The 19,710-nt window shown below is 36.9% G+C and overlaps 1 long non-coding RNA gene across 1 annotated transcript in view; it reads left to right on the forward strand.

Moving 5' to 3' along the window:
* Positions 1-12,850, forward strand: part of LOC135324500 (uncharacterized) — a 48,998-nt gene extending 36,148 nt beyond the window's left edge. Inside the window, exon 3 of the long non-coding RNA XR_010385872.1 lies at positions 12,784-12,850. This is a non-coding gene — a long non-coding RNA (uncharacterized LOC135324500). The remainder of the gene's footprint in view (positions 1-12,783) is intronic.
* The last annotated feature ends 6,860 nt before the right edge of the window (positions 12,851-19,710 follow it).

Below are 19,710 nucleotides of genomic sequence, written 5' to 3' on the forward strand. Positions count from 1 at the left end.
TGAGATTAACTCTGCAGTCTGCTTGATGCCTTGCAAAGTTGTGGGGTTACTGCTGGAAATGAGGTTTTGTTAATGTGAGCTGGAGATGATGTGGAGAATCATCACACATGTGTCTTTTGAACTGGCAGTGCTAGTTAACAAAAGTGTATGAATTACTGAGTTGCCACTATTTAAAAGCACTGGATCTTAGGAAGAGTGCTGGCAATCCCCACAAAGTAAGAATCAGCCAAGTGCCTTCACCAGCTCTCCAGGGGAAGTGCACTGCATCTATACTCAGATCTGTTATAGTCAAAACTGCTCCCTCGTTTCCTCTCTCTGACTCCCAGAGTAACTGTAAACAACATGGGTGGTTTTTTTGTTTTACAATGTCCCAAGCATACTCCTCTCCTGAAGCACTGAGCTGGAATTCTTGACCCTCCGCCATCTGCTCCCAACTCTGAATATTGTTTAATGCTCTGACGAAGATACAGGGGTTGTCTTTTAAACAATCAGCAAAATAATTTCTTCTTGACTAACCAGCATGGAAACACCAAAAACCTTTTCAGAAGTAAATTAAAACTCTATTACTGCATGTTTGCTTCACCTTGTTCCTGGATTGTCTGTACTGCTGTGGCAAAGGAGAAAGCTCATGTGTATAAGCTACATTAAAAACTACCAGTGATTAAGCAGTAGAAAATACGTTGTGGGCAGTGATAGCATATTAGCAGATCAAAGAAGCATTTGACTGCACAGTTCTTTCCTTATGAAATTTTCAGGAGTGCATCAAAAGCTACTGACAGCTTGCCCAGTAGGACCAGTATGCAGGACTATTGTGGGACCACACTGCTAATTAGTATGAGCCCAATGGCAGAATCTAGTCCTCCTGGATGCTTGGATTTAGGAGTTTGCTACAAACTGCTCTTCAAAAAAGAGAGAGAGAGAAAAATATTTCAGTGCCGCAGAGAAATGATGTATGAGTTTCTACATAAAAATAGAATCAACATTTTGAGTGTAGTTCAAACTTGTATTCTTTCCCTCTGAAAAACATTTTATGACCATTTCAGAAGATTTCATTTTGAATGCTTTTCTCCTTTCTTCTTCTCTTAAGCTGCACTTCAGACTACATTTGTTGTAACTAAAATAACCCATTAAAATAAAATAGGCTTTATATCGAGGATTCTCATTGTGTTTCTGAATTTGTGAAGATACCAAAGCTTTTTAAAAAAATATTGTGCAAAGGAAGGAAGCAAACATTTCTGATTGTCAGCTCACTGCTTTTATCCCTAGTTTGGCCAGCAAATGAAATATTTAATCAGAAAATTAAATATTTTGAAAGCTAGTTTTAGGCATGTAGTGGTAGTAACTAACAGCTTTAGCAACTATATTTACCTTTCCTCTCCTCCTATTAATTTATAAAATCATTTTGCAACTTTCTTAATCAGTGTAATGCCAGATCTAAACTTTCCCTCTGCTTGAATACACGGTTTTAATGGTAACATTTTGTGTGTCAGTTGTTCAGAGAGGATTAGTGAGAAGAATCACCCTGTTAACGGCATTGTCCATTAAGAGTATGGACCTTTTCTTACCACATTTTATACCTAGTTGTGCACACATGTGGGAGGGGAGGAGAGTAATGTTCTTTTTCTTCTTTGAAATCATAGCTGCTTTTGAGGGGTTTGGAATTCTTGTGATGAATTATCAAGTACGTCACATGGTATCGATTCTCAGCCTCAAGAAGAAAAAAAATTTTGCTTTATGTTTATGTGACGCACTGCATTTAGGTACTGACAAGGGAAGATCATCATCTTCAGTATTAGGAAGATCATAGGAAAAAGTAGAAAAGTAGGAGAGTAAGTCTATCCCTAAGTTCTCTCACTTTGATACCTGCTACGTTTCATTTTACCTGCAGTAAGTAACCATACCATGAGCTAATAGCAACAAGAAAGAGGGTTGTCTGCGCATACAAATACTGGGAAGGAAGGTTACTTACCATCTTTCCCTTCATGAAATTTTTAGTCTTCTGGTAATTGGAAGGATTTAACTACAATTTTCATAGATATGGGATCATAACAATAAGAAAGGAACTATTTTTTGATTGGAGTATTATATTGCTTTTGAATTAGCCCATTGGCGATATTTCATGTATTCTTTATGTACCATCACTACAAGACCTGTATGGGGACTGTACCCTCCATACCCCAGCCAGGGCTGCTGTGTATTATGCCTCAGAAAAACACAGCAGCAAAGCTGTGTGTCTATGATTTTTTAGCCCTAAATTCTGCTTTGAGCAGTGGAGAGACTAAGGCCATAATCTCTTGCAGTTTTCAGGTGTTGAACTCCCACTGGATTAGGTCTCCTTGATAGATTGCGTGGATTCAGTTTGATATCTTTGATGACTTGGACTTTTATGAAAATGAAGCTGGGCTCCTAAGGAATAGAAATGTGGTTGGGTTTTGAGGAAGTGGTTGGGTTTTCACAGCCTTCTGCTGTGTTTCCTAGGAGGCTGCAGAGTGTGTGACCAGTACTGCCAGCAGGGCTCTGTAGAGGTGGAAGCGTAAGGGAAAAATGACGCCCTTTTTGTGAAGGTAGCTGGTGGATCTGGGGTCTCGGGTTCAGGACCTGATAATTCTCCCAGAGGGAACTGCATACGTGAAAGAGAAAATATTCCATCTGTTGTACTTGCACGTAGTTACTTTAACCAGCAATAATCGTGGCTTATACTGTATTGTCCTTCTCTTTCATTTTCTCTGATTTTCTCTGACTATATACAAATTCTGGAAGTCCAAAATAAATAAGGTGAGTAAACCTGAATGAAAGTGGTCTTTGTATGAGGATATTGGCATAATAGCAAGTTAGGAAAAAAAATCAGTGAAACACTGTAGTAGAAGATAAAAAAAACTCTGGAAGGAGTGGTGGAGTGGGTTTTGTTTGCCGAGAAGTGGTGCATTAAAGTAACCTTAGTGTCAAATATTTAAACATGTATCAAAAATCCCTATGAACTCAGAGTCTAAAATGGCAGCATATATAGATTAAGGCTGTTCTACCAGTCACCTTGTTAGAATGGTGCTGGTGATCATGAAACATCTTGGGAAAGCAGAAAGAATGCGAGAAAAAAAATTGGTAAAAATGGGCATTCACAAATATTTTCATAAATCCAATGTAAAAGCAGCGAGGCAGCAATGTAAGGATGAAGTGGTTCATAGGTAGTCAGTAAGTAAAATCACATTTGCAGTATGTAGATGATGTAAATGCATTAGAAATGTATTGAAAGTGTACAGCCAGGACTGTATTTCCCAAAGCCTGTATTTTTAATTTGACCCTTTTTCTTCAGGTGGTACAAAAGGAGCTGCGATATACTTCTCCCACATGCAAAACAGGGGAAAAAAAATCTTACTAGGCTTTTTTTTTTTTTTTTTTTTTTTTTCCCCTGTGAACAGTTGATAATGCTTGCTTGGGGATGGAAAGAGGATATTAACATGGGAAAAAAAAATGCTTTTAAAAATGTATGGATTGTATTAAGCAAATTTCATATATCTCAGGGGCAGAAAACTTGTTGCAAGGAAGGCTAGTCAGAACTTGAGAAACTGGAATCAGTTTTAAATACAAAGTCTTAATTTTGTATCGGTTCAGTGGATTAATTCATTTTACAGGTGAACCAACCCATAGCAGGCTGAATGATATTATTTGTGAAAATTAAAAAAAAACTTTAATAAAAATTTGTATTCCTAGAAAAGATATACCCTGTAGTTTGTCTCTATCTATGCCATTGCAGAGAAGACTGCCTGGAAAACTCATCCTTGAAACTTTTGGGGTTAGCCTTTTGGGTAGCACTCTGCAAGGCAGGGGAGAAGAATCCTCCAAGGCAGGAAACAGCAGCTTTAGCATTGAGAAGGCAAGTAGCCAACCTGTTGATGAGTCTGGGTGAGGATAGTGTGTACTTGCATCAAACACAATGGGGCTAGTTAACTCGAACGACTGTGTTTGTCTCAGTCCATAATAGTCAGACACCTGTGTGAGGGGAAATGGTTTTTCTCACTCTACAAGAGACGAGAAATAATATTAATTAAAAATGCTCTTGCTGCAGTCTGGTCTAATAACTTCTACAGGCCATAACTGAATCTTTAGTCTGTTGATGCTTCAGTTATTTCCCTTGCTGGATCTGTATAAATTAGTGCTCTGTTTAGGACCCTGTGTGATACATGGTAGAGAGGAGAGCTGCCCCAAGGTGACACACATGAAGGAATGATGTTTGCTAAACACAGGTTTTCAGCCTATTCATTTGGTCAGCCATAGACATTAGTGTTTCTGAGTATAAAACAGACACTTTCAAAAAAAACCTAACTATAGAAATGTTTTAATAATGCACTAAAATACGAGTAGTAATATGGGCAGTGCATAAAAATATTATCGAACTCCTGAAGTCTTAATGGTTATGTATTTTGTTGCTGGATTATTTAATACTTGATCTTGGAAAATGAAACTGAATTGCTTATTACATTTATTATATGGGAGTTTCTAAGGTAGCTTTTCGTTTGTCAGAGTTCATTGTCACTCACACTAAAAAGCCTTTTGAATTATATTTATTCTTAACATAACCAGGTTCCTTTTATAACTAGTCTTTCTCCAATGTGTATTTCAAGAATAATTGTTTCTGTGGAGAAGCAATCCATCATCAGTGTAATCTGATTGTACTTTGTCATTCATTCATTTTTAGGCAATATAGTGTTAATCCTGATGATCACTGATGATGTCTTATGGCAAGTTTTAAGTGGTTAAAAGGCATGTGCATGACAATCTGGGGACCTCTGCTCTCTAGGGTAGAAGTATTTGGCATGGGTCTAACTTTAGGTTTTCATTTTTAGGTTTAACAGTTATATACATTAGACACAAGTACTTGACCACGTCAGTTATTTCTTTGCTCATGTCTGATCACTATATTCCATTATACATTTTCTATTTTATGTACCCTTGACATGTTGAAATGATTGGCTTTTTTTTCCAGATTACTAAAGGGATCATAAATGCATTCAGCGTGATGGAAATCACAATCAGCCTAGGAGGTTTTTGCACGTGATAAACCCATATTTTAGATCTGAATTGCATTCTTGATACAGAATATGCAAAAGATATCATAGATTACACCACTCTGGCTTCTACAGAAGGTGTTTTCAACTGTTCTCACTGACTAGATGAAATGATATCTGAACATATTTAAGGCAATGATAATATCAGATTCAGTTATCTTTAACATTCACTGTCTTGGTCTATATGGTTAATAAAGTATCAGTCATGGTAAAATATCTTGATGGGTAGTCATATAACTGGGATTTCAATAGGAATCTTGAATACTAGGAAGTGTCATCCATGCTCTTTTGAAATTATTATTTAACAAGCACATATGCTGAATTATAGCCATCAAAGATAACCTCTGCTTCCAACCATAAGGATTCCAAAAGTTTTCTGGAATCTCTTAGTACAGCCACAGTTTGTTCTGTTTACAGTTTATTCATTGTTTCAATAAATATACTAGATGGAATGCTGCACCCTTACTCTTTCCTTTGAAAGAGTATTACGTGCGTCTCTTGAAATATCCTTGGAAACTTTTCTTGGGTTGAAATGTTCAAATATTGAAGAAGGAGAGTAAGAGTGAATAAATCTACTGTATTAGCTTTCTAGATCTTTGGTCCCTTCCATTTTACAGTATGCCAAGAAAAGTTATCATATCTTTTATCCCTAGGATTAACTATTCATTTCACCAAGTATGTCACAACTCTTTGGTACTTGCTGTTCTTTGGCATGGCATCATAGTTCACTTGATTTCACATTATGCCCTGAAACCTCCTGATGCACTCTCACAGATCAATGAGTTCTGGTTTTCTGCTTGTTTGATTGATGTGGTGTTTTGGAAGGGGGAAAGAATGAGGATAGTCATTGATTTTGTTTTCCTTTCCAATGTGTTTTGCTCTCTGTGGAAATCTTTTTTGTGTGTCGGTAAGACCACCTGTGGTTTGGGTGTTGTGCTAAAGTCGCTGTTGCTCAGAAGTTGCTCTGGGGCCTCTGAGATTATTTTGAGAGTATTCTAAATGCCACAGGTAGGTGTTTGGTGCAATGCTTGAGAAAGCTATGGTAGATATGAACTTCTGTGAATTCTCTGATGAAGTATTTCACATATTCCATATATCCCAAGATTTCCTAGCTGGCTTATTTGTGATATAATGCTGGCAATCAGTTCCTTGAAACCAGCTGTGATTTCTATACATTTTTTTCTGTGACATGCTATATATATAACTTTGTCTCTCATGAAACTCAAGAATAATCATATGCAAGTTTGCTCCCTTACCAGAAGAAGAGAGTGCACTGGTCCGTACAATTGTAGGGTAACGAAAATACCTATTGCAACTCCAGAATGATGCCCAGTGTGACACCAGCACATTTAGTTTGAAACAAACTTAATTTTATAATGCAGAGATAAATACATTTTCCTGCTTTTTTTTTCTTTATGGTAGAATTACAGTTGTACAAAGCTGCTAACTCTCTTTAAAATACATGCCCTAGTTTATTGAATTAGAGCTTGGGAGTAGATAATTGTCCAGAATAAGGTTGTCTATTTTGCCTAGTGGCCAAAATTATTAACTGCCTTTGGGAGAAAAGGGTTTAACACCCAACAATTAAAATTCTTATTCACCCCCACTGGGTTTTTGCACTCATATTTAGAGAGCAGCTAGACATATAATTGGTTTCACTTTTGGCAGAAATGAAGTGGAAGATGGTAGTGGTAGTAAGTTGGGCAGAAGCAAACAGTAGAGGCTGGAATGAGTAGGGTAATCCCTAAAATGATGATAAAAAGTGAAGTTATCATTTGGAAACATGGCAATTGATAACTAATTACCATAAAGAGTATACTACCAGGATTGTGGTAGTTATTGCATCCAAACCTAACAGGCTGTCTCCATTAAGCAGTCAGATTTCTCTCTTTTCTTTTCCCCTCCCTACTATAATCCTTAAAAATAATGAACAAACCTTAGTGTGTCAGGGGTGGAAATTACAGTGAATATTTCAAATATGTATTCTGTAAATAAGCTGAATTAGATTATTTTACTTCATAAATAACCAAATAAACTGCTAGGTCAGAAACAAACTGGCATTTAAATTGAACACAGCTACTTACTGAAGCCAATGAATGTTCAACTTATTTCAACAGAGGAAGACGTAGGCTGACATTGAATACTTCGGGAATGCCCTGACTCTATTACCAGATCTTTCTTCCACAGATTACATTTTCCTTGTGGGGAAAAACATTTTCATTTTTTTCACTCTTACAACTAAACTGTAAGTAAAAAACCTTAGCATTTACATAAGAACCTAAACCCAGGGGCTTGGGGACTCCTTTTAAAGGAATATTCTCACTGTTCTGCAAGATGTGATTAATTTGCCTGTAAAACACTTTCTTACCTGTGAGCAAAAAGGTAGAATATTAAGAGTAATGGAAACCACAAGTCAAGTCAGACCACTTTCCGTTATCAATAGAATTGAAGTTCATATGTCTAGATAGAATAAAGAAACCCTTACACTGGTAAGAACGTAGCCCTCTAATTATAAATGCATTAGGTCATTATAAAAAAAAGCATGAGGGTAGCTCTGCTTCAGACTACTGGAGATGACCTCAGACTAGTGGTGCTAAAGTACTTAAGGCAATGATTCATGACCACAGTGCAGCTTTTACTGGAAATGCTGAAAGAGCAGTGAAGAACATCAAGGTCTGGAAGCAAAAATAATTAAGTTAGTAGAGCAAAATATTTCCAATAAGACCTTAGGTAATTGCAAAATACTACCTGAAGTTAATTACAGTGTAATCATGTGGGAAAAAAAGGACAACCAAAGGAGAATTGGTCTATGGTAGCAGATATTACTGAAAACCTGGCACATTAGACATAGCTTGTTTAGAATGTTTGATGCTTAGAGTAAACCAAAAGGGAGCTGAACACTGAGAACAGACAAATTCAGATGATGGCCAGTTCTCACTTTTGTGTTTTCTGATCATGCTGCTTTATGTTTAAAATAAGAACAAATATAACTGGAAAAAATTAGAAAATACTCTGGTGGATACATTTCATTACGTGCTGCTTCCAAAGAAGATTCCTCAGTTGCTTAGTGTCATTCAAATTTCATTATTTTGAAAGCCTAACAGGACTCCTCAAAAAAGTATTTTTACTGTCCTCCACATACTGGTTTCCCTAGCAAACAGAAAAGATTTTTGCTTGATCACACAAACTGTTAATCATCCTAATTAATCCTAAATTAATTCATGTACAGCAATCCTGTTTTGCCCTAAGTCCCATAATATAGAATAATGTTTGAATCCTGTGGGGAAGAGGGATGGCACAGGGTTCAGGCAGCAATTAGATCTTACAGGAGAAGGAGGAGAACTCCAGTATTGTGATGGCTCCTTCCCCAGGTGGGATTTACAGTCTATGAAGATATTTTTCTGTCATCCTTAAGAAAATGAAAGCTGACTTTAGGTGTATTTAAAAAAAAAAGGGGAATTAAATTACTTCTTAAGTAATAGTATTTGTTTGTTTATTGGTGGGTATACCGTGACAATAAGAGCTCTGTAAGTATCTTCTGCTCTACTTCTGCAGGGGGAAGGGCAGGGGAGAAGAGGGAAGAACTAAAGTTGCAAAGTAATACACCCCTAAAGCTTGGAAGTATCAGCTTTATAGTTGCCCAGATGATCTCAGTTTTGCCCTACTAAATCTGTCTTGCAGATAGCATTTGCAATATTCCCCTCCCCCCCACCCCCCCCCCCCAAAAAAAGTGATTATATTATTAAGGGTTATATCATCGTAAAGAAGGAACCAAGTTAATGTTCATTTTGACCTTTGAGAACTTCCTGCCACAGCTTAAAGTTGTTTCTTGTGATATTTTCTAACATACAAAAAGTATATGAGCTGTGTAGTTTTGTGGTGAATGACTTGCCCCATCCTTTCTGCGTTGCCTGGTATCTGTGTGTTGCTCATGGCTGTGTCGACTGTTGTAAGGAGCAGCTGCATTTGCTGGTGGCAGGGGAAATCTGCTCCCTTGAAGGAGATGGTTAGATGTGAGTTGTGAGGCATAGTCAAAGGAGCCTGAAAGTTATTCCTTCCCCATTCCTTGAAAAAATGCAAGGAGCTTGTGTTGCAGGTACTACCCCGGAGTGACAACAGGATTTTAGGGAGGCTGTGCTAGAGCAGGCAAGAGTCTAACCCTCGTAGGCTGCTCTTTTTCAGTTATTACACCAGTTTGCAAAATTGGTACCAGATACTTACTGATGTTAGGTAAATTCATCCAAAATAGAAACTTTCCTCTTGGAGCACAGAATGTTGCACTGTCAGCAGTCTGATTCCTTTTCCACTAGTAGCTTTAAATACCATGGTATTTAATGAAGGTGTCTCAGCTCTGTCTGGAGTATACCCAGCACGACACAGGATAGTAAAGTGCCAGTAAGTCTGCCCTAATTTAAAATGGATTTAGTATGGAGATGTCTTATTCTAAAGACTTTTATTATTAGATAAAATTAAATTTAGCTAAAACAATTTTAGTTACAATACATACAGATCTATAGTATTGTACATGGACTTTATTATCACCTCTTAGAACTACCGTTTATATATCCAGCTTTCACTGTGTAAGTAGTTTTGGAGAATATGAACTTTAATGTCATTTGTGAGCACTATCAAATATGTTTACCTCTGTGGAACTGAAATTACATCTTAAGTTACACATGTTGTTGGGAGATTGATTTGATCCATAGAGCATGATGCTCTGATCTGATGTTTATCAGCCTAGCAAAACTTCTGCTCTTGTTAAAAATATAAACAGCTTTTTTTGTCAAAGCCCTGAACCGATGTGACCATTACAGTTGGAACAACAAGAACTAAAATCAGATATTGTTTGAAAAACAGGAAACCTGGGCCGGCAATGGAGGGATGAGGAGAAATAGTATGAACGTTGGATATATATTTTAGCCTAAAATTCTCCAAAATGCATTAAAAATTAGGATACTGTTACATTATTGCACATCCTGAATGTTTTATGCAAAATCCTTGATGGAAATGGCCTGCAGCAGGTTCCAGTGTGTTAGGATACAATACAGGGAGTCACAATACACAATGACCGGCAAGCTAAGCCTATCAAAACTCAGTGTATCTAAGTTGTGAGGCAAATGCAGATCCTTCTCAAACTGTATAACCGCTTTTCCATTGCTTCTCAACCAATAAACGACTACACAAAAGCACAGGTACTGTACTAAATTAAAGCAAGCCTAGCAGGTGAGTTACACACCATATTTAATGAATTCATTTCCTTTCTGAAGCTCTTTTAAAACCTAAGAGATAAACAAATTCTGCCTCCCCTTAATGTGTGCTTTTGAAAATAACTGTCCAGAGTGAAGGAAGTTTAGTGAATGTCCATAGGTGACTGTGCTTCACGAAGCAGGTCATTCCCTGGCCCTTTTTCTTTACATGGATGATATCATCCATATTTACAGATGAATAATTTCCATTACTAGCCAGTCTCTTTGGGGAGTATAAAAACTATCTGTTCTAAATAGGAAGGATTTTAAGCAATCTGTAAAACATTATGCATCTTTTAAACATCTTTCAGGGATGTCATGTGGCGGCATATGGCAGTACATGGGAAGATTCAGCACACGATAGAAATATTTGAGTAAAGCCCCCAGGACTTAAAATTTTAAAGACAGAAATGTAAAACACATTACTTGTTCTCTAGCTATTGGGTAACTTATTACATCTAATGCTAACTGAATAGAGCAGGAATAAATAAGCCCAATATATACTTGAGAAAAAAAGGAACTCTGATCCTATTGATGGATTAAATATTTCTGTCATAATTCAGTACCTTTCCCCAGCACCATAAAAATAAATAGAACCTCCCCAAGCAGAGAGGGAAATAGAAATTTTCATAAATGCATAAAGGTTTTTATGGTCAATAGTATCCATGTTTACCTTCATTGTAAGTATTCATATTTACCTTCACATGCAGAATCTAGGGCCAGATATTACAGTCCAGAGTAAGTACAGTCAACTTTCAGCTATCCATAGTCATTAAATCTAAGTTATGGACAATGCCCTGGGTGCAAAGGCAGTTCCCTGTCTGAAGAGCAGCACCCTGTGAGCAATGCTATACCGCATCCAAGACAGCATGGCTCCGGCAGTGGGCCAGCTGTTTTTTTTACTGGGAGGCATGTGCGCTAGCACATGCTGGCAGGCAGAACAGGCTCCATACAAAACCAGCACAGACAGTTCTGAACTGCATTTCCATAGGGACCACTGTGTGGAAGCACCCCAGTTTCTATATGAATGTAAGTTGAGTTCATTTCAGCTTATTAACAGTTAGATATGTCCAAGAGGAGACACTAAGGTGTTACTCATTATCCTTCTTAAGAACCTGTTGTTATGCCCTTGAGCCATGACTTTCCATTGTCTGGGGTTCCCTGTGCACTTCTGACCTCTTACTACTTCAGATATTTGAGTTGATGGTATATTTTTTAGTAAATATGTATGTGTAAGTATGTATCTATATATTTCATATAAATATATATATTTGGTGAGTTATGGAAACTCAGAATAGCTGGCACTGACAGTGGCAGCCTTCATCTATGTCTATCAGCCAGTTCATTGACAAGACTCATCCCACCACTGTGCTTTTTGTTCATGGTCTCTGAGATCAGAGACAGAATAAACAAATATGTTTTGAGTTTGTATTTGACTCCGCCCGATTGAGTGTAGGAAGAAATAACTCTTAGAATAGAGGACTCCGGTGTGACACAGTCCCATATAAGGTTTGTCAAATTTTACCAGATGGCCCACCACTTGGAAGAGCTCTGATGGAGACTCACAAACATGTGACAGGGGGAAAGATTTTGTTCTTTGAAATGTATAGCATGGGACTGTAATGCAGTTCTTTGCTGCAACTGATTGGACTTAGAGTATTTGTGCTCTGCTACTATGCTACCGTCTCCTGCCATGCTGCAAACTGTGGATGCCTTGGAAAGAAAATACAGGATGAATTGCAGCAGTGACCAGAAACAATATCCAATCAACTAATACATGCCTTGTATCATTTGTAAGTAGTACATCTCTCTGAAATTCTGTAATTCATGAAGACACATTTGTCTGAGAGATCAGACAATGCTGTCAAGCTGATCAATTTTATTAAAATAAAGATAGACCCACCTTTCTGCCAAGAAGGGCTTATACATTGACCATGATAACCAATGATTACATTTTTTTTTATTGTCTTCTATGTAACTTATCCTATCCTAAAGCTCGAAGCCAAAACATTGACCTCTGTGAGATTTGCAATGAAGTCTGTATGTTTTTGTATAAAAAGGCATAGTCATTCATTGTATAAATATTCATATTACTGACAGGAGTTAATCTTTGTATCTCCTTTACCAAGTTCAGTAACAACTTTACCAAATTTCAAATTCCATTCAAAATCCCTAAACTACATTTTATTCCTAGGATCTCTGACACTAATAAGAACATTTAAAATATATATCTTTCACTTGAAGTATTCCTACATCAAAGTTTAAATCCCTTGGACTATGCAGTACTTAGCTATTTAGTTTCTCCAGGCAACATCCAGTGCTAAATTTTTGCATGTTGATTAATTTTAGCAGTGGCAATTCCATTCATTGTCAGTCCTCATCAGCTAGAAAACAAATACTTTTAAAATAAATGTTTTGAAAATGAAAATTCTATAGTCTGTAATGATGATGATAATTATTTCTTTTGTGCACAGATACCAAGAAGCCTTAGAAAGGTTATCACTGTGATATATATGATGAGAATACTACTGTGTCTGAGGCATCCAGGTTAGTGCTGAATTCAGTTTTTGTTTTCTTTTTCATGTCCTGGATTTAAGAAGCGATCTGAAAATGTGTTATGAGGCGTTAGCTACTGCTAATTGAAAAAGCTTTCAGCTTTTCTGGTGAGTCCTTTTTCTGGTGAGTCCTTTAGCAAAGCCTGGGATACGAAGATGTAAGTATTAAATAGAGATTACATGCCAGAAATCTGTATTTAAACACAAATGGTATGCTCAATGGAGAGAGAACATTCCTGTTTGGACCTACTGGATTGCTGCTTTGTTTTGTAAGCAATAATTTTGTAATTGTATATTTATTCTCACACTTAAAAATTATTATCTTCATAATGAGAATTATGTCTCAAAACTGGTAAATGATTGGTAATAACACTATTTATTTTCTGTTACCTTCTGAATCTTGGCAAACATGAAAGTTAGCTTTTTTGTAATTTGGCATTGGCTCATCACTTTCGTGCGCCAGATAACCTGGCGTATTTCTAAAATGCTGTAGAACCTGGAATCGTTGTTTAATTGAATTGCTCTGAAATGCTTGCTTGCAGTTAACAAGGGAGACATGGGTTGCATTTCCATCTGATATTGTGAGTTTTCTCAACAGAGGAGACTTTTAAAATGACAAGTATTACCCAGTTGCAGTTCTTAAAAGCTCATCCATGACCCAGCCTTAGTTTTTGCTTCTTCCTATGTTCATTATTCTTGTTCAAAAAAGGAAAGCAAAAACGTATGCTTTTTGCACGTTCAGAAAGCTTTGTTTTGTTTCTCATTAATCTCCACTGCTTCCAGTTGCTGAAGCTTTCACTTATATATTTCTAGTGTTACACCTTCCTGAATAAATGAGACACAGACTTATTGTCTGAAAATTGCCTTATACCTTAAAAGATGTTTTTGCAAAAAAATTCTTCTTTGGATAATCTCATTTCATGTTATAGACTTAAGTAATTGAAGAGAAGAAATTAGTAATAGGAAAGTCCCATGAATCATAATAAATCATCTAGTCTACCATCCGCTGACCTGTTTCCAGAAACTTATTTTGTGCCCCTCTACATTTTTCTAGCTTCTGTATGCTTTTCTTTTTTTGTTTTTAATAGGCCTCTCACATCTCAAGAGAATATTCTGAAAAAGTTTTAGATACTTTTCTTATTTTTACCTAGGTCTGAGTAGGGAAAAACGTGAGAATGAAAAATTGTTTCTGGTCAAACCCACAGACTGAGTTTACTACTATGGACAAGTACTTTTGTTTCTTCCCTTTTGTTGGTAATATTTGCTTTAAAACATATTTGATTTCTATTCTATGATACATATGTCTTCTTGTATCTACCTCTGGAAGGAGTATCAAGTCCAGAAGAACTTAGACTAAGTCTGTGTTTGGTAATTCTGCATCTGTTGAAGTTATTTAACAGACCCAGATAATTTTGGCACCTGTAAGCTTCACCTTTTTCCTAGGAAATTATTATGGCAAATGACCGAAATAACTCAAAACAGATGTTTTAATAAGAGAGTTTTATTTATTCTTTTCCTCCTGCCAGAGTATAGAACAAGGAGTTGTAATAATGAGGAACTATGAACACACACTTCCCCTCATCTGGTCCTTCGTCACAGGAATGTAAGGTTGGAGAGTGCTTAAGAGCATTTAGTCCACTGGCCTACCTCAAATTGCAATCAAGAATTACAAAACTAAGTCAGCCTTTACAGAGGCTTATCCAGTCTATTCTTAATAGCCTGATCTCTTTCCCTAGACATCCTATTCCGTTGCTCTCTACCTGCATCTTTGGAAAGTGTTCCCCGATACCCACACTAAATCCTCCTTACTGCAATTTAAGATGATTGCTTCTTGTTCTGTCCAGTCCAGATAAGAAGAATAAGTTGTACTTTTCCTCTTTGCTATAGCTTCTTAGTGTTTTAAGGCTCTAACTATATGCTCCTCAGTCTTCGTTTTCTCACATTAAACAACCTCCATTTTTTTCTCACTGGTCAGGTTTCCTACACCTCTGCTTCTTCTGCCTGTTGTCTTCTGGACCTTCTTCGCTTATTTCTTAATGTTTTTGAATTGTGACACCCAAAACTGGAAACTGTGCTCCAACTGAGGCCTTACTAATACTGAATATAGAGAACAGATTACTTGGAATTTTACAGACAGTGTTCTCGTTTGTATCTTAATCTCCGACTGCAAACGTTTGCAAGGTCATCCCAGCACAGGCGAACAAATCTCTTAGCAGAAGCAGCAAACTGCTCTGCCTGCAGTGTGTGCATGCTCTCTCTCCTCTCTCTCCACCTCTGAGTGGCTCTTTCAGTTTGCTGACCACAGATTTAGCTCATTTTATTTCTGGATTGATGTTTTCAGGCTTCAGTATTCTCTTTGATCCTAGGTTTGGGTCTGGACAAATGACATCTTGCTAAACTAGTTGAAACTTGCTCAACTAGGCAGTACTTCTCCTTCCACTAGTTTATAATTTCCATCCTTAGGAACTCCAGAGCATAATTATCTGTGACCCAATGCTTGTTCCATGTTGATTTCTCCATTACTTGTTTTGATTTAACTCTCAGCGTTCATGAAGGGCTATATTAAACAAGTAATCATGTGCACACACAAACAGGATACACACTGTCCCTCATTCTCCATATTTATTCATAAGCATTTGAATAAACAAATATTTATTTGCAAGATAGAGCATTGCAAATAATTGCAATAAATATTCACAGGAGTGTGTCTTACAATCATTTTAAAAAGCCCTTATTTATGTTTGAACATGATAAGAAGGACAGAAAAGAGCAGAAATCACAAGAAACAAAATATTTTATGTCAAATAATTGACCTAGGGAGCAACACTTGTACCAATTCTCATCCATTGCTGCCTAATCGCGTGATGAGAATAATTGCAGTCAAAATCACATACATTGTTATTAGGACTATGGCAAATGAAGTGTTAAAATCAAAATCATGTCCCAAACCTTGGTAATTCACAAATGGGCAAAGATTTGAAAACATTTTGTTTGCCAGTTCTCTTATTTAAAATGAGTTATTCAATCAATCCGTCTTCCAGTTAATCTTTTTCTTTGTTTAATTCATATAAAACAAATTATATGCAAGCAATTTTCAATGGGCAATGGTGTTATTCACAGCATCATATTCACAGTACTTTAGTCTCCATAAAAATAACTAGAGAAATCTAGTTCTTTATCTGTTTGTTAATGCCTTACCACCTGCTGAAACGAATTACAGAAACATGACATATTATATACAACTCCTGCAAAGTGCAGACTAAAATGTATACTCTGTAAGTTGAATTCTTGATAGGGACCCAGAATTACAACTCTTCTTTGGAATTATAGCATGCTTCATTTACAAAATGTCACAACGTAAGACCTTCAGGAACAAGTAATCTGTTTCACATTTTACATGGCTGCTAGCTATAGCCTTAAATATATTAACATTTTTTTAAAATTGATAGCTGGTCTCAAGGATGTTCAGCTTCACAGAAGGAGAAAAATTAAAGCTTTTTTTTCCTCTTGGACTCATGAATCAGAATTTCATAGACCTCCACATATGACTGTGACACAAAGTTAACGGAATAATGAGCAAGTCTGTGTACATTTTATGTCAGTGTTTTCACATTCACGTTTGAACAGACTAAAACAGAATGATGACTCAAACTGTATTTACTGTTTAAATTGCTTTAAAATTAATCAGCTTGTACAGTCATTTCTGCATTGTAGCCTCCCTGCTACTAATAGATATGTGAACAATCCTTTTTCATTATGACTGTTCAAAGGCTGCATTTTATTTTTCTTTTCTGACCTTACCTAATGTGACAGAAAAGCAGACTGGTGTTCCTAATACTAATACCTTTGCAGACATAAAACTTGCAAAATGTTTGTATCTATGACCTTATAATCTGATTGCTGGAATCTTTTTCAGCAATGATTTGAAGGGAGCATTGTGGATATAAACAAAATGAAACCCAAAGTTACTAATATGCTGAAACCTGTATTTGCAAATTATATATTATATTTGATATTTGTCTTTTTATTGGCTATGTATAGAGACGTCAACATTTGGGCTCATCCCCTGCCCTATTGAAAATAATAATGGAACTTGCACTGACTTCGGTAGAGTTTGGATTTTGTCTTTAGTCTTCAGCATGGTGACAAAAGGCTGCCATCAGTTCTTCGTCATGGAAACACAGACGTTTGCCACGCTGCCTCACCAGCCTTGCTTTAGCAATGTGCTGTGCTGCCCCAGCCTCAATGCTCTGAGGACTTCGGTGGCTCTGATCTGAAAGCCTGGATGGGTCTACGCTTCCATACTTGCACATATTCACGAACGTAGAAAGCGTGGGCTAAAATAACAGTGTGAATGACATATAGCTAGCCTTTATTTTCTATTGTTCTAAAATGCTGAAATCCTCTTTTGATAATCCTCTTTTTGGAGCAGAGGTAATGTTTAGAAAAGCGGACTGTTACTGCTTTCGCTTCCTTCTCTTGAATGACTAACTAGCCAGAATAATAGAGGCTACAGTTCAGCTAAAGCAATAAAAAAATCTTTTGCATTTTCCCATCCAAGAATCTTAAAAGTTCTTTACAAACATTAATAAAATGAGTCTTGTAACACTGCAGTAATGCTAGCATTATTATCCCACTTTACAAGTAGGGAATATTGAGAGGATAAGGTCGCACACAAGGTTTTTGGCAGAATCTGGAGTGAAAGCCCATATATCTTCACTCACAATGTGGTTCTTTATCCATGGTATCATCAGTAATACAGCTGCAGCAACTATTTTAAGCAAGCAATATATTCAAGAAATGTAGTCCATTTTTTCTCTAAAGGTTTTTTTTCTTTTCAATACCTTCCATTTTAACAAATGTGTTCATTATCTGAAATTACGTAATGAATGATATATGCAAAATTTTGCAGGCTAGAAGATATTAGCCAATTATTCTCAATTAAGCTTTTCAGGCTGGTTCAGTACCAGTTCATTTTTCTGATGAAGTATACCTATTTCTATACCGAGGTGGTTGTTTTAATTGTCAGGCATTAGTTTACTAGACATTGTCGGCTATGTGATCACAACCAAAAGAACTTTAGCCGATTAGTTACAAACTACTTTGTTTTGCTGCATATTAGTAGCAATGCTACTAGAAAATAAAAAGCAGTAAATCATGGGACTAATTTGGGGAAGGCTTGTTTAAATCCATCTCTTTAAAGAAACATTTATATACCACCGTAGGCATGTTTGTAAGTCCTACTCATGAACAGCTATACTTTTAAAAAAGCAGCAACTAAGCTAACATTGTCTTCAATGGGAAAGAGATTTTAGCCTGACTTTCCGTGCAAGAGGGAAGCTCTGAGTTAATCTCTCTTTTCTCTCTTTGCCTCCAAAGTATTTAAATATTTATACAAAACAAAATAGCTGCAGAAGACACAGTTATAGACTTTCTTTGCTTTGCCTGGAAGCATGGGTTTGACTAGGATCACCCCGATGCCTGCAATGAGCAAGTGGAGGATGGATTTCAACAGGCCCTCTAGATGAAGACTCTGTGCCGTTAGAGTGACAAGGACAAGTCCTCTTGACCGAAATTGTGCAAGGCTTGGTTTAGGAAGTGTTTTCAGAATACAGGTGGCAGCCTGAGCCTCAGAGAGGCAAAAAAGTCACTGCACTGCAACCCTTGCTAGGGCTTAAGTGCTAGGTTGCCTGCTCTCATATGGATTCACGCAGTGCTGCTGCTATATCAGCATCTGAGGAACTTCTTTGATGGAAACGTGGTCCCCTCGCTCATTTGCATGCCTTTAAGTTTGGGCAGTAGCAGGGGAGTTTTCAGGGGAACTCTAGCTCAAAGGGACTGTTATGATGTCCCATGTTACAAAAGCTTTATGAAATTACATTAGTCCAGCAGCTCCTGCTGAGGTTTATTACACTCACTTCTGACTTCCTGAACTGTCTTGTGTTTGAGTTCAGTGAAAGTAAGAAGTGCTGCTTACGGGAAATTCTGTTAAGGTTTTATAAAACAGCTGCAGCACCATGAAATCTTGAGCATAATGCAAATAAAGGAAAGTTCATTTTCTTTTTTTGTAACTGCTTTTAAACATTTTTTTTTTCCAGTGGGCACCCACTCAGCTTTTTATGAAGTTTCTGCCCAATCTGAATCTGACAGCTAATTACTGCAAAGGAAGAAGTCAGATTAAAATGAATGCATTGAAATGGTTTCCGTTTCTCAAAACTCTCCCAGCAGGAGAAATGTTTTCATTTTTTTAAACAGGCGTGAGGTGTCAAAACTATTTGATAGATATTTCAAACCTGAACAGTATTTTAAATATGCCTTTTATATGTCAAAAATCACTGACAATAGGAACAGCTGAGAAAAGTCTTGTCTTTTGACAAGATCGCACACAACAGTCAGGAACATGTAGACCACAGTGTTTTAACAGTGTAATGGCTTGTCTAATGTGTGGTATCATTCCTGTGATCAGTGGACAAAATGCTCAAAAATGTGAAATTTGCCTAAAATAAAGCTAGCTAAACATACCCTACTTTTCCTTGGTGGAATAATTTCTGACTTCAAAGTGCAATCACTTTTTGCCCTGAGGCAAGGGAATCAAAACCTCTGGCAAACAGAATTTTGAGCATCTTGTCTAATGTACAGGAGTTCTCCATTTGCTATTTTACCTTACAAATAATAGCATAAGATGCTAAAAGTATACAACCCCTCTTTATTCCTTTATATACTATTTCTTTCTTTGCAATGTGCAACACTGGTCCATTCGCTATATTTTAGGCATTATTGCAGTGTAAGGCCTTAAAAGGTGTTAAACCAGAAATGTTGACTAATGTTTTTACTAAACCCACCTCG

This window comes from Dromaius novaehollandiae, chromosome W, assembly GCF_036370855.1.
Source record: "Dromaius novaehollandiae isolate bDroNov1 chromosome W, bDroNov1.hap1, whole genome shotgun sequence".
Taxonomy (NCBI): domain Eukaryota; kingdom Metazoa; phylum Chordata; class Aves; order Casuariiformes; family Dromaiidae; genus Dromaius; species Dromaius novaehollandiae.